The following is a 20,524-nucleotide window of genomic DNA, read 5'->3' on the forward strand; positions in this document are numbered from 1 at the left end:
TTTGGTGGTTTCATGAAAAATATATTTAATATTCCTTCAGTGGGATGTGGGCTTTACAGGCTGAGCCAGCATTTAATTGCCCAAACCTAGTTGCCCTTGAGAAGGTAGTGGTGAGCTGCCTTCTTGACCCATTGCTGTCCTTGAGGTGTGCTGTTAGGAGGGAGTTTCAGGAATGGTGATTTAATTCCAAGTCTGTATGATATGTAGCTTGAAGACAACTTCCAAATGATGGTACCCTCTGCTTTGGCTGCCCCAGTTTCTCTGACTGGTAGAGGTCCCGAGATTGGAGTTTTGGTGAGTCGCCTTGGTTCATCCTGCAGATAGTACAAACTGCTGTTACTGTGCTTTGGTGATGAAGTGAATGATGGGATGATGGGGTGCCTTTCAAGTAGACTGCTATGGCTTGTATGGTAGGAAGCTTCCAGAGCACCACTGAAGCTGCACTTACACAGGCAAGTGGACTCCATCACACTCCTGACTTGAGCCTTGTAGATGGCGGGCAGGCTTTGGCGAGTTATTCGCCAGAGGATCCCAAGCCTCTGAATTGCTCTGGTAGCCACAAAGTGTATAAGGCAACTCCCGTTCAATGGTAGCCCCCAAGATATTAACAGCTGTGGGTAATGCCTTTGGATGTCAGGAATGGATAGTTGGTGATGGAGCACGGTGGGAAGTGCAGAGAAACTCCGGGTCGTTACCTGAACAACGGTGCGTTCTTTTAAATTGCTATTAGACTTCGCTCTTCATGGCGTTCGAACACTTCGATAGCTACTAATAACAAAATTATACCTGGAGGGAATAATTGCCGAGATTTCAACAAGCTCTCCCGATTTAAAGTTGTGTTTTAACAATGCGAAGAGCAAAACTCCTATTTCTCATTAAAACCTACTTCTGGACCCAACCTGTGCCACTGTTTTTATACCAACACTACTCACATCACCGGTTCCTTTCGCATCGCCCTTTCTTCCGCCTCTCACGGGCACTCGCTTCAGTTCTTCCCTCATCTCCCCCACCACCTCCCCGGTAAAACGTGCGCGGTCTCGATTATTCACAATTGTGAAGAAAGGTAACCGGCCCGAAGACACCCGCCCCCCCCCCCTCTCTCCCTGCAGATGCTGCCTGACCCTCTGAGTATTTCCAGTGAATTTGTTTCGCTACGATGACTCCTGTCACGCTGGGGTCACGTCTCCGATGAGCCTCCTCACGGGGCCGGTTGGCTCAAGCCGAGGGTTGTTGTCCTGTGCGCGGTAGCTGCCCGTGATGCATTGTTCAGCAGGGTGGCGGGTGTGTCCTGCCTCGCCGATCGCGGCGCCGAGGGTGCAGTGCCGGCTTCCTGCCGCCGAAGCTCAGTCGGAACTTCAGTGAGACAGGTGTTCGGGCCCAGTCTCGCCCCAACGTCTCCGGCCTCATGTGCCATTAGAAAGAGCTCGCCACCGGGAGGGTTCCAGCTGCGGAGGCGAGGGGGTGCTGTACCTACTGCTGGCGCCGGTATGGACGCATTCAGAGCTGTTATGTAAACCGAGACACCGAGTGACAGGAAAGGAACGGCTCCTTTTACCTTCCTGTTCGAGGTAAGATCTGTCAACCCCCTGGGTCGAGCCGGTGGGTATTCAGCGACTATCTGGAGATGACGCGGGCAGTGCCATGATATTGACCCGGGTGATGGTGGGTGGGCGTAGAATACAAAAATGTTGGTTTGCTTCTGAAATTCTGCCTGACCTGCCGAGTTCCTCCAGCATTTTGTTTGTGCGTTGACCAACAAAAAATCTTGTTCGGTGAAAGCGGATCTGTGAACAAGCGTCCCTTTGAAAAGGCGTAATGTACAGGAGCTGTACGTTTCTTCAAAAATACTTTTAAAACCTGGCTTTTGGACGAATGGTTATTTGAAGTTCACTTCGTGTTGAAACCCCTTTTATTTCCTGTCCCGGTATGTTCTATTATCCCAGTGCACTGCCGGGGGCAATTTCTCACAAGCCCGTGGCACCTACCCCTTCCCAGGAAAAGCGTTAACCGTGGAACAAAACGGTTGCAGCGACACTGTCTCCCAGATATTTTGGCAAAATCCGAATTTGTGGACATTTGCTGTGAAATCGGCGATTGCGCACTAGTTTAATTTTCCACTATAAATTCGGGTGCATTTGAACTTAAAGAGTGATTATGTTTCCTTTGTGTAGCTGGGTGGTGAAGGCAGTTTCTGATTCACGCACACGCCTAGAATGTAAAGGCGTCACTGACTTCGGTAAACACAGGATGGGAAGGTACTCAGCGGCCTTTGCAATGGCAATGGGGAGGGAGCAGAAAGAGCTGGTGATTCACCTGGCCCTTTCTGATAGGCTCTACCCGTCAAAGTAACCAGATTATTTGAGGTGGAATTTGATAGAAAGCAGCATAAGTATGTGATGTAGGTGCGTGGCCCACGGCAGACTGTGACCTCCAGGTGAACTTCTACCTCAGCACCATCTTTCCACACTATTCCCAAATCCATTGATTACTTTAATATCCAAAATCAATGGAACACTTATTCCAATGAACTCAGTGTCTAAGCCTCCATCACCCTCAGGGGTAGAAAATCCCAAAGGTCACTCTTGAGTGAAAATTGCCTGGTCAGCCCTCTCTTAGTTAGCGCCCCCCCCCCCCCCATTCTATGTTCTGCAAATGGGGCCCTTGGCTTTCAACACCTCCAACAGGGGAAATATCCTGTTTGCATTCAGCCTTGTGGTGCTGTGTAAGATATGTGTGTGTTTCAATGGAATCAGTTCTCATGATATTCATAGCGTTGAAGTGTAATACAGCACAGAAAGAGATGCTTTGGCCCAGCTCATCTGTGCTGACCAAGTTCTTACTTGAGCTAGTTCCACCTGCCTGTGTTGGCCCTTATAACCTTTCCTGCCTGTTTAACTATCTTTTAAATGTTGTAACTACCCTCTTCTACAACTTGTGGCACTTATCCCTGTGCGGAAACACTTGTCCCTGAGGTCATCTTAACATTTTAACCTTAAATCTGTTTTTAGATTTCTGTACCCTGGATAAAAGACTGTGACATTCATCTTATCTATGTCCCTCATGATTTTATATACTCTTATAAGGTCAACCCTCTGCCCCCTGTGCTCTGGGGGTGGGGGAGTAATACTTATTCATTCTGTCCTTATAACTTAAGCCCTCCAGTCTCAGATACATCATTGTGAATCTTTTCTGCAGCATCTCCAATTTAATGACATTCTTTCTACAGGTGGGTGACCAGAACTGCATGCAGTTCTGCAAATGCAGCCTCACTAGTATCTCATACAATAATGACATGGCATGCCAACTCTAGTACTCGGTGTGCTGAACAATTAAAGCAAGCATGACAAATGCCTCCTCCTGCGCCCTGTCTACCTGGGAAATGAGTACGTGTCTCATGTTCCACGGCACTCTCCAGGGCCTTGCCATTCACTGTGTGAGTCTTGTCCTGATCCAGCTTCCGAAGATTCAACTCTTTGCATGTTTCTAAACTCTGCAGAATTGTGATTAGGCTATTCAATTTCTGTTCCTACACCATTTTAGAAACTAATCTAGAAATGTGTTTTTTTTAAAGTTAGAAAGATCAGAATCTTATATAATTAGAGTAAGACATCTCTCCTGTATTCGTGTGGCAAATAACGATTCTTGGAAACAATCTTCCTTGCACTTCATGCACATCCTTTGGCATGTTACTCCTTTGTTTCGAGTAGTAAGACCATAAATGTGCATAGTACTTCAAGTGCAATTTCCCCCCCCCCCCCACCCAAAGACTCTGAATGAATACAGTTACAGTAAATTATTCCCTTTGTGTTTCCTTGATCTTGTTATTGGAGATCCAGTGTTACTAGACCCTGCAACTTTGGAATGGCCCACACTTTCATTAACCTGGTTCCGCATTACTTTCTTGGAGTTTGTCTTTCTTCAGAGTGGGAGAGGGTGTGTTAGATATTCTGCTATGCTTATGTGTGCAAGGTGGGGGTTAGTTACACCAGAGGCTTAAAACTGTATGTGTGAGAGTGGAGTGGCTGTGAGTCTGTGGGGTGTTGACTATGGTCAGGGGGTGCTTGGATGCTCCGTGTTAATGGGGGCTTTCTCCAGAATTGATAGAGGTGCTTTCCATTGTGGGATGTTGTTAGGGTGAGGGGCTGGAGGGGAGAAGAAGCTGGAGGGGAAAGGGAAGGAGTTATAGTTAGGGTTAGTGGATGGAGAAAGAGGGAACTGAAAGTTAGGGTTGGAGGTAGATTTAGGGGATGGAGGAGAGAGGGGTGTGGAAGCTAACATTAGGAATAGGGGCAGGTTGGGGTAGCGATGAAGTGTTTTGAAAGATTGGTGATGAAACATATCAACTCCTGCCTGAGATGCAACTTGCAACCACTCCAATTTGACTAATCCACATCAGATGCCATTTCATTGACTCTTCACTCAACTCTGGTCAGCAAAGGTACATAACAACTACATCTCAGTTTAGTATTGTGGCTTTCTGAAGATTTACAGAGATATTACTGTGTAGCCCTAATAGCTTAATATTATTGCATAATAACATTAGGATGACACCAGCTGTGGATATTGCTATCAGGACAATGTATACCCTGTTTATGTTCCATAGACTTTCAATGTCCTCTTTTAATTCAGCATCTTTTTGGTGTTTTTCACTTATGATTTCTGTAAGTTATGTGTGTTTGAAATGGCAATATCTATTAAATAAGTTGTTCTTGTTTGTTTATCCTGTACTATTATATCCAAACTTTATTATGGATTATCCTATCTGTAATTGATTAATCAGAATATAATTTGTAGCATTCTGACTCTAAAACTGGATCAGATTTGTATTTATAGTAAGGTATGATTTTATTTATGAGTTTGTATCATAAAACAAGATTTTGATGAATGGTGTTTGCTACTTGATTGTGCCTGTGTAAGTAATCGGATAAAGTTAAACTGCTACAGCATCCTGTAATGTGTTGGGATTGTTTCTGATTTTTCTTGGTGTTTTCTACATTTATCACCTTGAGTTTGTTGGTATTTTATTATGGATTTTTGATCTCTTTTGTGCTAACCACCTGGTCCTGCATTGCCACAAGGAGCCCTTCTGTTTCTGGGAGGAGGTCTCCAACTCCGAGCCAGGCGTTCGACACTTCTTGTTGCAGTCTCGTCTGCTCAGATCATGGGGTTGTCTTCCATTGAATAACTTGTTCTTCAATAGTGATAAAAGTCATCATGTTTTTGTGTTTAATTGTACTGTCACATTTAAATGTGCTGTCATTTAAATTTAGTGGTGTGTGCTTCTTATCAGAATTGCAAATGCTTGTATGGAGTGCTGAATCCTGTTTTCATTGATGAAAGTACAGTATATCCTTAGAAGTTTTATCTGACTGTTGTGTAGATTTTTATTGTTTGTTATTCCTCTTCCCCCTTCTGTCCCAGGTAGTGTTGATCTAAGTGGATTCAAATGTACATAATGTTTTCTGAAATTTGTCATTTGAGTTCTTATTTTTTTTTGTAAATTTTCCAGATCAGTTTTGGACCAAAATATTATGCCAAAATAATATGTTAATATAGGTATAAAGGAAGTGTTTATTGCCTTTGTTATATTTTTACTGTTGAGCTCTGTTTGGTAGATTTTCTTAAGCCTTGAAGTAAATTCTGTCAAAAGCTTTTCCTTTTCACATTATCATCTATTTTTTTTTGTTTATGTCCCAGATTCTTATATGTTTTATATTCATCCATCGGTTGTATTGTATCCTGCTGCTCTGTTTTATATTCTATTAGCTCTATTGTACCTTTCTTTATGATTAATGCTCTGCATTTATCCAGTCCAATGTTCATGTTTATTTCTTTTGAAAATAGTTCTACTAACTGAATTAATTGCTTTAGCTTAACTGATGAAGGAGCGTATAATTTCATATCATCCGTGTATAGAAGGTCGGTTAAGATATAGCTGATTTCATTGTTTCTGATTTGATACCCAATTTTCATCTGATTCAGTAAATTATCATTAGTTCTTTGTTTTACTTTATTTTAGTGTTTGCACAGTTTGCACACCAGTTATCTGCCCTGTTGGTGTGGTCTTCCATTTATTCTATTATGGTTGTTACTTTATCATGGTTTTATTATGCAAGAAAATGAATATCAGGGTTGTATATGGTGTTACGAACCCCGTAACTGGGTCACTTACCAGCAAAGATAGAGAGGTCCGTTGAAGTCTGATGGTACTATTTTTAACAGTATTTATTAGTAAAAATACACAAAAATAATATCAATGCAAACATACAGATAATATACATCATCAATACTAAATCTAAAAGTGCAGGTATAATAATAATCAATAAGAAATAAGCTCTATTGTTGTCTAGGGGATAATGTATTGTCCGATGGATATATAAAAATCACTCAGTTCATTCAGGCTGCAGCCTTTGGTTGGAGAGAGAGAGGTTTTTAGAAACTTGCCGGCTTTCCTTTTTATGATTTTGATCCTTCAGGAGGCCTGTTGGTGTGGCCATTCACTTGTGGCCTCTCCTTTAGCTAAAGCCATTCTTCCGTGATGAGCCCGCTACCCTGGCAAGGGAGGATGCACACGGGCCCTCACCGGTGTTCGCTATAAAACGCTGTCACTGGCTTTCCAGCGTTTCTCCTGGTGCGTCTAAAGGGGTTGTTCCCCAGGCCCTTTTTTATCCTTTCTCAAGGGGTCTCAGATGTCAATCAGGTTGGGATGATGCAATCCCTCAACCAGCCCACTCTGGTCGTCCCCTGAGGGCTTCAATGAATAGTACAGTACTCAATACACAATTCCTTCTCCAAGAGACAATGGCCGTTATCCGTGGCTTTGTCTTGCTGAGGCCAGGACACATTCCAAAACCTTGAGGATTCTCTCTCATTTCCTGGGTCCCAGACCCGAATTAATAGCAATCTTGTGATTCTTAAAAAGGAGGGGGCGACTTTGTACCCTTTGGCCCCTCAGAGATGTGGCACATTCGTAACACCCCCTTCCTTCAAAGATTTTTACCATCGGTAAAAATGAATTAATACAGAGTCTTACAGGATTTTAGAATCTAACACAATACAAGAGTTTTTTTTCACTACAGAATAATACAGTTATACATTCAATTCAGCATCTAAACAGTTAACGATTATATTGTCACTTCCTTTAATATCTTAACATCTTGTACCTTAATAAATTCTTGTAGCATCAGACTCCAATTTAATAACTACCTATTTTTATTCCTTTTCCTCAGCAAACAAAAACTAAAGAGTTGTGATCTTAGCTTACGTGTATATTACAAAAGTTCATACAAATACTAATCTTTATTTTTACTTTCAAACTTAACAGTCAATCTTCCATGGGGGTTGTCTTTATTATTCACATGCTTTGTCGAAATCCCTTAAAACCTGATCCTGTTATTTAAAATGGCATCCCGTCAACCCTCGCCCTTTTTCCAGTTAACTCCCATGTGGTTAACTTGTATACTAGTGTGGAATAGGCTTTCGCATGCTCCTTTCATAGGAGTAACTTTATCAACAATGTGTTCCAAACTTGGACCATTTTCCAAATTTCCACACAATTCTTTAATTTTAAGCAATTTGTTAGCATTATCTTCAGGACCCTTCATGCTATTAGTTTTCAATTTAAAATCTGCAAGCGAACTCTCTTTGTTCAAACAGCATTTCAAATTCTGCCTCGTCACAGCACTGTCTTGAATAACAACAGCGTGTGGGGAACCTTTACATTCCAAATCAACCTGTAATTGATTCACGGGCACTGTATTACCAAGCCATTGTCTCTGCAGCCTGGTTGCTGCTTCTGACATCAATCCAGACTTTAAATTTTCTTCATTCAATTTAGGAACTACACTTTTCCCTTTTCCTTCAATAATAATATTCACATCACCACCTTTTGTCTCCTCACTAACTTTTAACACACCTTCGAGCACAAACAACTGGGAATTCTCACTTCCCACTATTACCAAGGTTAACCCTTTCTTCACTGAACCAAGTCCATCTGACCCACAAGGACTGCATTCCTTTTCAACTGAATCAAATACCTCAGACTTCTCCTGAGTTTCATTACTAGGTTCAGTGCCACGTGCATCTACATCTTGAACACACTCAAACGGGACATCTGCCTCTTCCAGGCTTTCAATACCCATACCCTTTTCAAATTCTAAATTCCCCTGATCCTCCCAGTTACTCTCTGGGCAACTCCCTTCTGGAGTAACTCAACCCCGTGGGCTGAAACAACCTCATCTGCCAACCCAGCAGACTTCTTCAAGGTAATGGCATCCTTTTCATCTAGGACTGCCCTCATTTCATTATCGGGAACACCTTTAAAATTTTCAACTTCTTCAAACAGTTCTGCTAAACCAGACAGATCATCCATGTCCAACCCTGGACCTTTTAACAGCCTTATCTGTTTCTCATCTTTACTTTGTGCCTCTATAAATTTCCTCTGTCTACCTGGGGTTCTCTCGTCAATTTACTGATCACCACAACACATCCTGTAGGGTCTGATTCCACCCTTTCTTTAAATTTCTGAACTTTTGTTTATAGGCTTCAGGTACCAATTCATAGGTCCGAAGAATGGCCTCCATTACTTTCTCATAATTCTCAGACTCCTCCTCCATGGACAACGCCGCATATGCACGTTGTGCCTTCCCTTTTAACACACTTTGTAACAATGCCACCCATTGCTCTTTGGGCCACTTCTGACTCACTGCCACCTTTTCAAAATGCAAGAAATAACTATCAACATCCGTCTCCTCGAACAGAGGTACTAACCTAAACTCCCGACTAACATTAAACCGCTCCTCTCGGTCTGACCCTTGATCTCTTCGCTCTTGCCTTAACTTCTCCATGTCCAAGTCATGTTGCCTCTGATTCTCCGCCTCCCTCTCCTTTTCAACTCTTTCCTTCTCTTTCTCAACTGCTTCCAGCTGTTTTAACTGAATTTCATGCTCCCTTTGTTTCTCAGCTCTTTCCTGCTCCCTCTTCACCTCTAAATCCTTTATCTGGAGCTCATGCTCCAGTTGCTTTTTGGCTCTTTCCTGCTCTTTTTCAGCTGCTTCCAGCTGTTTTAACTTAATTTGATGCTCCCTCTGCTTCTCGGCCCTTTCTTTTTTCTTTTCAGCCCTTTCTCTTTCCTTTTCAGCTGCTTCCAGCTGCTTTAAATTAATTTCATGTTCCAACTCTAACTGAGCCGTCCCACTAGCTGGTACCTTTTCAGGGATATTTTCCAATACCTCAGCAGAAAACACATTCTTCACAATATAATACTAAGTTTGGCCCTCCGCACCTCCTGCTTTTTCATCGACAACCTCACCTCTGCGAGGTTTAGTCCTTTCGCCATATTTATCAAGTCCGACTTTGTGGCCGCCTCTAGTGCCTCCAGAGTTGGGTTTTCTATAAATTTGTCAACGTCCATCTTTGCTGGTTTCCCGTCTGATTACCCGCGCAACCAGATCCAAGTTTGGACTTACAAGCCCGATTCACTGGCCCTCCAATTTGGTATCAAATCTCGAGACGAGGCCCCACATTGTTACGAACCCCGTAACTGGGTCACTTACCAGCAAAGATAGAGAGGTCAGTTGAAGTCTGATGGTACTATTTTTAACAGTATTTATTAGTAAAAATACACAAAAATAATATTGATGCAAACATACAGATAATATACGTTGTCAATACTAAATCTAAAAGTGCGGGTATAATAATAATCAATAAGAAATAAGCTCTATCGTTGTCTAGGGGATAATGTATTGTACGATGGAAATATAAAAGTCACTCAGTTCATTCAGGCTGCAGCCTTTGGTTGGAGAGAGAGAGGTTTTTAGAAACTTGCCGACTTTCCTTTTTATGATTTTGATCCTTCAGGAGGCCTGTTGGTGTGGCCATTCACTTGTGGCCTCTCCTTTAGCTAAGCCATTCTTCCGTGATGAGCCCGCTACCCTGGCAAGGGAGGATGCACATGGGCCCTCACCGGTATTCGCTATAAAACGCTGTCACTGGCTTTCCAGCGTTTCTCCTGGTGCGTCTAAAGGGGTTGTACCCCAGACCCTCATTTATCCTTACTCACGGGGTCTCAGATGTCAGTCAGGTTGGGATGATGCAATCCCTCAACCAGCCCACTCTGGTCATCCCCTGAGGGGCTTCAATGAATAGTACAGTACTCAATACACAATTCCGTCTCCAAGAGACAATGGCTGTTATCCGTGGCTTTGTCTTGCTGAGGCCAGGACACATTCCAAAACCTTGAGAATTCTCTCTTATTTCCTGGGTCCCAGACCCGAATTAATAGCGATCTTGCGATTCTTAAAAAGGAGGGGGCGACTTTGTACCCTTCGGCCCCTCAGAGTTGTGGCACATTCGTAACAATGGTGACATATATGTACTTTGATAATAAATTTACTTTGAACCTTGAACACGTCTTTACTCCAGGTCTCAAGTTCTTTCATAATAAATAGCAACATTCCATTTAACTTCCTAATTGCTTGGAACATCAGCATGTTAGCTTCTAGTGTCCCTCTGAACATGCATTCAGTCACTATCTTAAAAAAACTCCCCTTTTCTCTTTTATACCCTGAGGTGGATTTTCCGCATTACTGTAAAAACCCAGTAGGATTTTATTGGCCAACACACTTCAGATTTGGGATTGGAGCATCTATGAGTGGATTCCCAGGCTGACATTGATTTGGTACTGAGGAAGCTCTTGAATTAGCACTGAGGGATTTCCCAGTATGAGGCTCTGTCAGTGCCATGGGAGCTCCTGAGCCCGAAATGGATTAACTAGCACAATTGATTGACCATCAACTGTCAGCTCATGTAGATGCTGGATAACCAGCCTCTGAGTAAATTGCATCTGTGAATTCCTCACTCACTCATTTAGCTCATCAGTATCCATTTGAGTTTTCTCCTCCCTATGCAGTCTGCCATCTGAACAGGAATCATAAGCAAACTGTCAGTGTTGGTGCCCTCAGCTAAATCATCGATAATAGATCGTGAACAGCAGTTACTGGAGCCCAGACTCAGATCCCCGCAACGGTAACGGCTTACTAACTTGAGAAAGTAGTTCTGTATTTCTTATGAAGAGCTCAAATAAAATGATTTTGAGCAAAATGTCAGTATTTTTAAGATGTCTGGTTTGCTATCTTATGGGAGGTCGAACGAAAGATTTAATATATTCATTTCTGGAATATGGGCACCATTGGTAAAAGTTTTTTTTAACCTTGGGAGGTGATGTTGAGTCGCAATTCATGGATTTGAACCCAGTTATGTGAAAGGAGCAGCAATGAGCACCAAGATAGTTGTGTCATTTGAAGGTGTAGCTGTCCATGTAGGTCTCCTGTCCATGAAATTGCAGGTGGCAAAGGCCCTGCATTCGAGATACATTATTAAAGAAGCAGGAGTACTGGCCTGGCCTAGCCTACACAAGCTTAGAAGTTCTCATGTATGAATAAATATAGTTCAAAGAAATCAAAGATAGAATGCAAACCACCTCAGCCACACAGCATATATGAGCTGGTCGCTGCCAGTGGCCCATACTTTTCACTTCTCAATGGATTTTGTTTTTGGTGATGCATGAATCAAGGCTGCAAAATGATTGTAACGGATCAGAAGTTTGAGGCAATTGAATTCTCTGTCCATGTATTGCCATTTTTATACAATATTTTCAAATGAAATTTAATTTCCCTTCAATTTGTTTACTAAAACATTGTAAGTAGGGCTGCTATAATGTAATTGAAACACTGTAATTTAATAGAATTAGAATTAGATTTTTTTATTTTTTTTCATCCATCTTACAACACGAGGGAGTAAAAATCTTTGTTGCATCTGTCGCTTTATACAAGTAATAAGGAAGGAAAATGTGGGGGGATATTGCACAAACACCAAGACTGTATACGTAATTGTTCTGTATACGTGTATGTACAGTCAGATATGCAATCGGATCAATGTGTATTGATAAATCTGATAGCCTGGTGAAAGAAGCTGTCCTGGCCTTAATGCTGTGGTACCATTTGCCAGATGGAAACAGCTGAAACGGTTTGTGGTTGAGGTGGCTTGAATACCTGATAGTCCTCCAAACCCTTTTTATGCAGCTGCTGCTGAAAATATCCTAAATAGAGGAAGGTTCACATCCGCAGATGAGCTGGGCTGTCTGCACCACTCTGCAGTGCCTTGCAGTTGAGGGTGGTAAAGTTCCCAACCAGACGGTGACACAGCCAGTCAGGATGCTCTTGTGACTTACCTAATACTAAGTCAGATAGTCATTCGTGTTAAAATGGATGCTCAGTGTTGCTAAGAACAACAAAAAACAATGTATTTTAAGGAACCTTCTGAAGCAACATGGCCATGTGATGACGCAATCATCCACACCTTTGTTTTTTCACTCCGCTCTTGTATAGCTGTTTGCTATTGAGTTTCCTTTTAGATATTTCATAATTTTCTTTCTTCTGGACTGTATAAAATATTTTCATAATTAGTCGCTCTGATGAGAATCCCTCCTTTACTTACAATTTGGACGAAGACAGTCCTGCTGCACTCAAAGGAGAGATGTGTCCACTCAATGTATTTCCATAATGACTAAACAATCAAAATCCTGCACCACTGATCCAGGGACCTAAGTTTTCAACCTTACCATGGCGGCTAAGAAATATAAATTCAATAAATCTAATAAATCTGCATTTCAAAAGACAACTGAGCCTGAAACTGCTCAATTGGCTGAAAACTGCCTGACTCTTTCCAGGACAGAAATCCTCACCCAGTCTGATCAATGTGATTGATTCAGGGAGTTTTAGGATGGACAATAAATGCTGGTATTGCTGGTGGCAGTCTTATCCTGTGACTACATAAATAGCATGTTTTATCTTTTATAGGGATACTTATAACTAAAATGCACTGAGGCTGAAGCTAGTAATTAGTGACTGGTTCCTTCCCAGCAGATTGCAATATTGTCCAATGATAAAAGTGCCTGAGGCTACTGCCTTGAATCCTTTCAAGAAGTACACATCAGCAGCTGCCAACATGAGGTTCAAGTGTTAAAGAGCAGCTTCCCTTCACTGATATTCATGTCCTATCTAAATAGGAAACCACCCACCAGATTTCATTGATTGTGAGTACAAAATACTTCACAGTTGTTGAAACATGCACCAAGAATATTAGAAACCAACAAAGTCTAACAATATTTTGAGCAACACACACAAAATGCTGAGGTAACTGAACAGGTTAGGCAGCATCCATAGAGAGAAATGAACAGTCAACTTATCGGTCCGAGACCATATGACAGGACTGATAATGAGTTTTGGTCAGAAATGTCATCTGAAATGTTTATCAATACTGCCTGATCTGTTGAGCATTTTGTGTGTGTTTTTTAAGATTTCCAGCAGCTGCAGAATCTTTTGTATCTATCAACATGTTGATCCTATTTACAGCCATTTGTTTTAAGTGACCACAAGATCATTAATTTCTCGTCCTTTTTCCAAAGAGTGCTCAAGATAAATGAACTTCCACTCATCTCCATCATGCAAAAGTTCAACAGAAATAGCTGGTATCAAGAATATTAGCTAGAGTGAGAACCTTTGCATCAGCCAACAATACTAAAATAAATCTCTGGCCAATTGGCGCAAGCCACCCCTGAAAACCTAATATTGATTCTTAGTGTATGTAGGAGGAACAGGAATGAAAAGTTTTTTTTTTAAAGCATCCTATAAAGTTTTGCAAAAATAAATGACATTTAAACTGGACAAAAGGTTCAGGGCAGAGCCAGCAGATATAGAGAAAGGGAAGGGTTAGATTGATCTGTGAGTAAGTTCAAAGGTCAGTAAAACTTCATGGGCTAAAGGGCCTGTACTGTGCTGTACTGTTCTATTTTCAAAGAAAGATTGATTTTATGTCCTTGGGACTTCCAAGAGCACTTTAGAAGTTTTGTTTCACTATACTGTGAGATGACATGTTAAACAAAGACCCATTTCTCTCCTGGATGGATATAAATGATCCCTTGGTGCCTTGTGAAGAATGTGGTACAGCTCAGTGTTATAGGCAACGCTTTCCCCCCCCCCCCCCGACATTAACCTGCAAAATAAGTTACCCAATCATTTATTGATTCATACTAGTGACAAATTAGCTGCCACGTTATGCTAAAGTGGTCATTACAACTTCAAAATACTTCAACAGTGTTTGGAGGTCATGAGCGACATAACCTTTATATGCTGTATATCTGGTAATTTAAATAAGGCGAGTCTTTATGAGAAATCATTGAATTTTAACTCATTAGTAAAATAGCCAACTACTTCAACAGAATCTTTCCAGGCAGTAGCTAATAACTTAGGCTCTTTCTCCACATTTGTTTAATAGTGAGGAGCTAGGCAGTGGTATGATAGTGTAGTGGTTAGCACAAGGCTTTACAGTACCAGTGACTTGGGTTCAATTCCTGTCGCTGCCTGTAAGGAGTATGTTCCCTCTGGATGCTATGGTTTCCTCCCACAGTCCAAACACATACCAGCTGTTAAACTAATTGGTTATTGTAAACTGGCCTGTGACTAGGTTAGGATTAGGCGGCTAGGTGAAAGGATCTATTCCACACTGTATCTCAAGAAGTAAATAATAAACTGTCTTTACTGGCAAACTGGTGACAAGGATGTGTTTCATCATACCTCTTACAAACTCTTCTCCCTCCTGCCATCTGGGAAAAGGCACTGAAGCATTAGGGCTCTCATGACCAGACTATGTAACAGTTTCTTCTCCCAAGCTATCAGACTCTTCAATAAGCAGAGCCTGGACTAACACCAACTTACTGCCCTTTACTGTGCCTATTGTCTTCTTTATTATTTTTTGTAATGCCTGTACTGTTTTGTGCACTTTATGCAGCCTTGAGTAGGTCTGTAGTCTAGTGTAGTTTTTGTGTTGTTTTACGTAGTTCAGTGTAGTTTTTGTATTGTTTCATGTAGCACCATGGTCCTGAAAAACATTGTCTTATTTTTACTGTGTACTGTACCAGCAGTCATGTTCGAAATGACAATAAAAAGTGACTTGACTTGATCTTAAGATATCCTGAGACTACATTGAGATAGAGTCCCAAAGAGTTACAAATTAATGTGGAATTACAAGATACCAATTATCATTAAGGCCCCTCTGAAACAGGATACATACAAAATGACTTAAGATGCTTTAAACAGTTGTGTTTAAGACTCCTGTCATTTCTGAAGATGTGGCAACCTCTGTGTTGATACAGTGTTTACAGACTAATTTATTTCTCAGTGGTTTTGTGGATTCATGTGCTCAGTCTATTCATTCATAATTGATGTGGCAGTACTGTAAAAGTATTCAGAAGAACTGTAAGCAACACAAAAAGATGAGAAATGCAGTTGTAAAAATACTTTCCATTGTGTTTGGTTTTTCTTTCACCCATTCATTTTCGGAGACTTAGATTTCTTTGCTTCATCCATTGCCAGGGTTTTGGTTATTTCAGCAGGTATAGTAGTGAGCCATGTAACAGCGATTACCATGATGGCATCAGTATGTTGTAAATTAACTCTGAATGCAACTATTGCTGTTGCAAAACCTGTAAATCCAGTTTGAATAAGGTGACTTATATAACAATAAAAAACATTCTACAACACTTGATTTCCCCAAGTTCCTGTGAAATTATTATACAGTTTCAAATGCATTGTGCAATAATTAATATTAGTCCCTGTGTCCAGAGAGTATAATAACAAATCTGATTTTGTCCAGGAAGTAGTTCTAAGTTGGCAGTAGGTTGTGAAAAATAAAGAGGGGTGTTTTGGGTTATGCATGTTTATAAGCTGAATTTCATTTGAGTTTTTCTTGCTGCCATAATGACTAATGATGTCTTTGTTAATAACAAGAGAAAATCTGGAAATGCTGTTTGTATTTGGGGTGAAAATGATATTAATAGAATTCAGGAAAAATTTATTAAAGTAAAATGTCAGTTGGAACTGGAATCAGTGTTATTTCATATTCATCCTAAAGTGAGGGCAACATAGTAGTCTAGTGTTCACACTTCACAGTGAAATGTTATCAAAGAAGCTTTTTCTGTAAAACGCATAGAAATTGCAGGCTTTTAACAAAGAGTAATTTCTGTGCCTATTTTAAGGGACAACACGATGTGAGTAAATAAAAACAGCAATCTTGCAGTAATTAACGGAGCTGGTCCTGGGAATAAAGAAGGGGAGGTACAAAGAGCTCAGTGTGAGTGGAGTGAGGGGAAACCAAGAGGATGCAAGGGGGTGTGAAGAACTGATTGTGAGTGTGTGTGAAGGGGGAGTGAGGGGATGCAAGAAGAGGCAGTGAAGGACTCAGTACAAGGGATCCTCAGTACGGGGTTGGGGGCCTACTCGAGCTGCCCAGGTCTGATTTCCCCACTGAAAGGTCTGTGCATTAACTTTAACAAATCACTTCATCAGGCAGTCAGCAGCTCGGTGCCCTTCCTTCATTCTGCGAGCTGTAATTAAAACCTCCTAGAACCCACAGTGTCTCCCTCACGTGGGAGGGAAATGTCGCTATTATCAGAGTGGCAATTTCCTCAGGGACTGCCATCAGTCTGAGGGATTTACTGACGGCAAAGTGCCTGGTGCTCCAGTTCACTTTCATGAGGTGCAGAGAGATCAGCTACAGACACTGAAACATGAAACAGAAACAGGGTGACGTCCCTTCTAGTCATCAGTAAGATCACAGCTGATCTTCCCCCCCACACATCATTTTCCTGCATTGACCCCATTATCGGCTGATTCCCTCTGTTCTGAAAATCTGTTGATCTCCGCCGTGAATGAATTCCGTGACTGACCACCCGCTTCCCTCTGAGGAAGAGAATTCCAAGCACTTGCCACCTTCTAGCTTAGGAAATTCCTTCTCACTTCTGCCTGGCATGGCCTAAGGCAGTTCTGTGAGCCCTGGTTCTAGACTTTAAAGCTGCGGAAATACCATCCCTGCATCTAGCCAGTGAGATCCCTGCATAAGCTAAGATTGCACCCACCCAGGGCATTTTCTCTTCTATCCATTCCCATCGAGCAGATGACAGAAAAACTTGAAAGCAAATACTGTACCACCAGTGTCAAGGACAGCGAGGGCAGTCTCTATCCCACTGTAATGTGATTCTTCAACAGACCTCTTGGATGATAAGATGAACTCAGAATTTACCTCGTTATGACCTTGTACTTTATTGTTTCACTGCACTTTCTCTGTAATTTTTTTTATGCTTCTTTCTGCATTGTTATTGTTCTACCTTGTTCTGCCTCAATGCACTGTGTAATGGTTTGATCAGTATCAACAGTATGCAGGTCTGTATCTGGATATATGTGAGGAAAAATAAGCCAATTCCAATTCCATTTCATTCCCCCCAGCAAAAAAAAAGCATCAGTGCCCTCCACTGAGCACTCAGGCACGCAGTAAAGCTGATGTTCCGTGTCTTCCTGCAACACCAGTTGGGGACACCGGCCAAGAATCAGCAACGAAAATCCGGAACCCCAAAGGCATGCTCGCCTTCCGGGCTGTGTCCTTGGGATATCAAAAGGCGGCCAATTGTGAGGCCCCGAGAGCGGGTGCAGTTCCCGCAAAGAACCGGTCAGAGTGCAACTTCAGGTCAGGTGCAACTCAAAAGAGCCTTGAAAAAGGAAAAAAAGATATATCAAACATATTTCAAAAGCTGTTTCCAAAGATGCAAGCAAAGGGTTTAGTGCCATTATGTGCAGTTTTGGTCACCTACCTACAGGAAAGATGTAAATGACGCTGGAAAGAGCACAGAGAAAATTTACAAGGATATTGCTAGATCTGGAGGACCTGAGATATAAAGAAAGATTGAATAGGTTAGGAGTTTATTCCTTAGAACATAGAATACTGAGAAGAGATTTGATAGAGGTATGTAAAATAATGTGGGGTATAGATAGGATAAATGCAAGAGAGCTTTTTTGAGGATGGGTGGGAGTACAACTAGAGGTCATGGGTTAAGGGGAACATAAGGGGACACTTCTTCACTCAGAGAGTCATGAGAATGTGGAATGAGCTGCGATCACAAATGGTACTTGCGAGCTTGATTTCAATGTTTAGGAGAAATTTGGTTAGATACATGGATGGTAGGGGTATGGATGGCTATGGTCCTGGTGCAGGTCGATGGGAGTAGGCAGTTTAAACATTTTTGGCATGGACTAGATGGGCCGAAGGAGCTGTTTCTGTGCTATCGCTAGAATCAAATCTTGATCTGCTTATTCTCGTTTTTCTTTCTGCTGCCTTATCGACCCTAATTTGTTACTCCAAATCTACTGAAGAATAACACATATCTTTTTGCATCTTTTTAAAAGTGTTCTTAAATTTATGTTCATCATATCAATTGGTTCAACTTAGTCTATTCTAATTACAACCTGAATATTTTGAACATATTTGTCAAGTATCATTTCTCTTTCTTGAATCCATGCTGATTTCCAAGTGTTGTATGACTACTTGTTTCATAATAAATTCTGACAGTTTTCATACAATTGATGAAAGACAACTAGTCAATAGTTCCCTGTTTATCACTCTGTGTGAGTTGAGTGTCATCAGTACTGAAGGCCGTAAAACAAGAAGACTTGTTGAGGCATGGGAAGAAGCTGACTAATACTGTAACAATAAAAGGAACCATGCTGAAAGATTGTATTGTAGACAGAAAGAAACTGTACACAGATGAATATTAGGACTTCTCTTATTGGTGACTTAGACAGGAGCACGGTGCACAATTTCCAAATTTACAGATGGCAGTAAACTTGGAGGTACATTAAGACTGAATATAATAGACAAAGACATAAAGATGGATTGATGAAATGAGTGGAAAGCTGAAACTGAATTCTAGAAAATGCAAAGTGTTAAATTTTGGTAGGAAGAATAAGAAGCAACATAAATAAGCTGGAATAATTATAAATATTATCAAAATTTGAAACAACAATGTTAGTTGAGACTTTCCACAATGTCTGTGGAAAGCGAACAGAAAAGGATCTGCGATCTTTCATGTTGATTCTTGTTTTCTTTCCATAGTTTCTGCTGACCCATTTATTTTGTTTAAGTGGGTTAATTTTATGTATGAGCATAGTTTGCTGAAAGTGGCAGTGGGTCATTTGAGAAAGCAATTATAAATGGAAACAGGATCCTGGACTTTATAAACAGAGATGTAGAATGCAGAGGTAGGGAAGTCATGATGAACCTTTAAAAAACATTGGTTCAGCCCTGTTCTGTTTACCATACTCAGAAAAGATGTAAAAGGTTTAAGAAAGGATGCTGAAGAGATGTCCCAACATGATTGCAGGGACAAGGGAATTCAGGTCTTTTGTAAGAACAGAGAAGCTGAGATTTGAACAGACGTGGCTGAGGAAGATGAAATAGAAGTATTTAAAATGAAGAAGGGTATAAGAAAAATGGATAGAAAAAAGTGTACTTAATCACAGTAGGGCCAAGAACAAGTCTTCAAGAAAGGTCTCAGCCTGAAACACCAACTGTTTATTCCCCTCCATAGATGCTGCCTGGCCTGCTGAGTTCCCTCCAGCATTTTTGTGTGTGTTACTTTGATTTCCAGTATCTGCAGATTTTCTTGTGTTTGGAGCTCTTACATTGAGTCAGTGTGGGAGTCTTTAATTGTGCAGGAAATTCGATAATTCACCACCCCACATTACTGGAACAAATGAAATTTCTTTTCTCTGCAAGGGGATTTATTTCACCCAACCCAAAGGTGATTGGGAAAATCATACGTGGAAATAAGATCAAATTGGTTTCCTCCAAGATTTCTGATTTGTCTGTGTCTGTTTTTGGAGACATAAATAACACTAAAGTAGGCCACAATTACTGGTGATTTAATTTAAGTTATTTACATCTTTTCTAGTTAAACTGTGAAATTCATCATTACTGTAAGAATAATACACCTTGCTCATAAGGAAGGCCACATAGGTTAAATTCTGTTTTATTGAGATGGTTTTGAGTGACATTGTCATTATTGTGTTTCATGTGTTTCTACTGCTTTGGAAATTTTGAGAGAAATTATTTGACAATTGCACTGTACTGTCTTTCTTATATTAGTGATTGAGTACAGAGTACTGAGAAGTTCTTTCAGTAGTGTGACCCTAAACATCAAAGTCACATTTACCGCAATCCATTACATAGATACGGTATATCTAACCTACATATTAAATATTATTTGTCATGAATCATTAACTGATTTCTCATAATAGCTGCAGTCCCTACAAACCATTCAAAATAATTTAAATGCCTGTCATCTGTATATATTTAAATACGATAATCTAAATTTGTTCTGTGTATTGCATTTTGAAGGGTAGTGTTTATAATTAACACACAGTGGCCACTTTAGTAGGTACACTTGTACGCCTGGTGGTTACTGCAATTATCTAACCAGCTGATCATGTGGCAGCAACTCAATGAATAAAAGCAAGCCAAGATGTTCAGTTGTAGTTCATCCAAATATCAGAAAGGGGAAGAAATGTGATTTAGGTGACTTCCACTGTGCATTGATCGTTGGTGCCAGGCAGAGTGGTTTGGTTTTCTCAGAAACTGC

General features: G+C 40.9%; 1 protein-coding gene across 1 annotated transcript in view; it reads left to right on the forward strand.

The window, feature by feature from the left end:
- Positions 1-1,079: 1,079 nt before the first annotated feature.
- LOC132392675 (major facilitator superfamily domain-containing protein 6-like) overlaps positions 1,080-20,524 on the forward strand; it is a 70,513-nt gene continuing 51,068 nt past the window's right edge. Inside the window, exon 1 of the mRNA XM_059966876.1 lies at positions 1,080-1,568. The gene's annotated coding sequence lies outside the window, so the exon portion shown is untranslated. The remainder of the gene's footprint in view (positions 1,569-20,524) is intronic.

Source organism: Hypanus sabinus, chromosome 4 (assembly GCF_030144855.1).
Source record: "Hypanus sabinus isolate sHypSab1 chromosome 4, sHypSab1.hap1, whole genome shotgun sequence".
Taxonomy (NCBI): domain Eukaryota; kingdom Metazoa; phylum Chordata; class Chondrichthyes; order Myliobatiformes; family Dasyatidae; genus Hypanus; species Hypanus sabinus.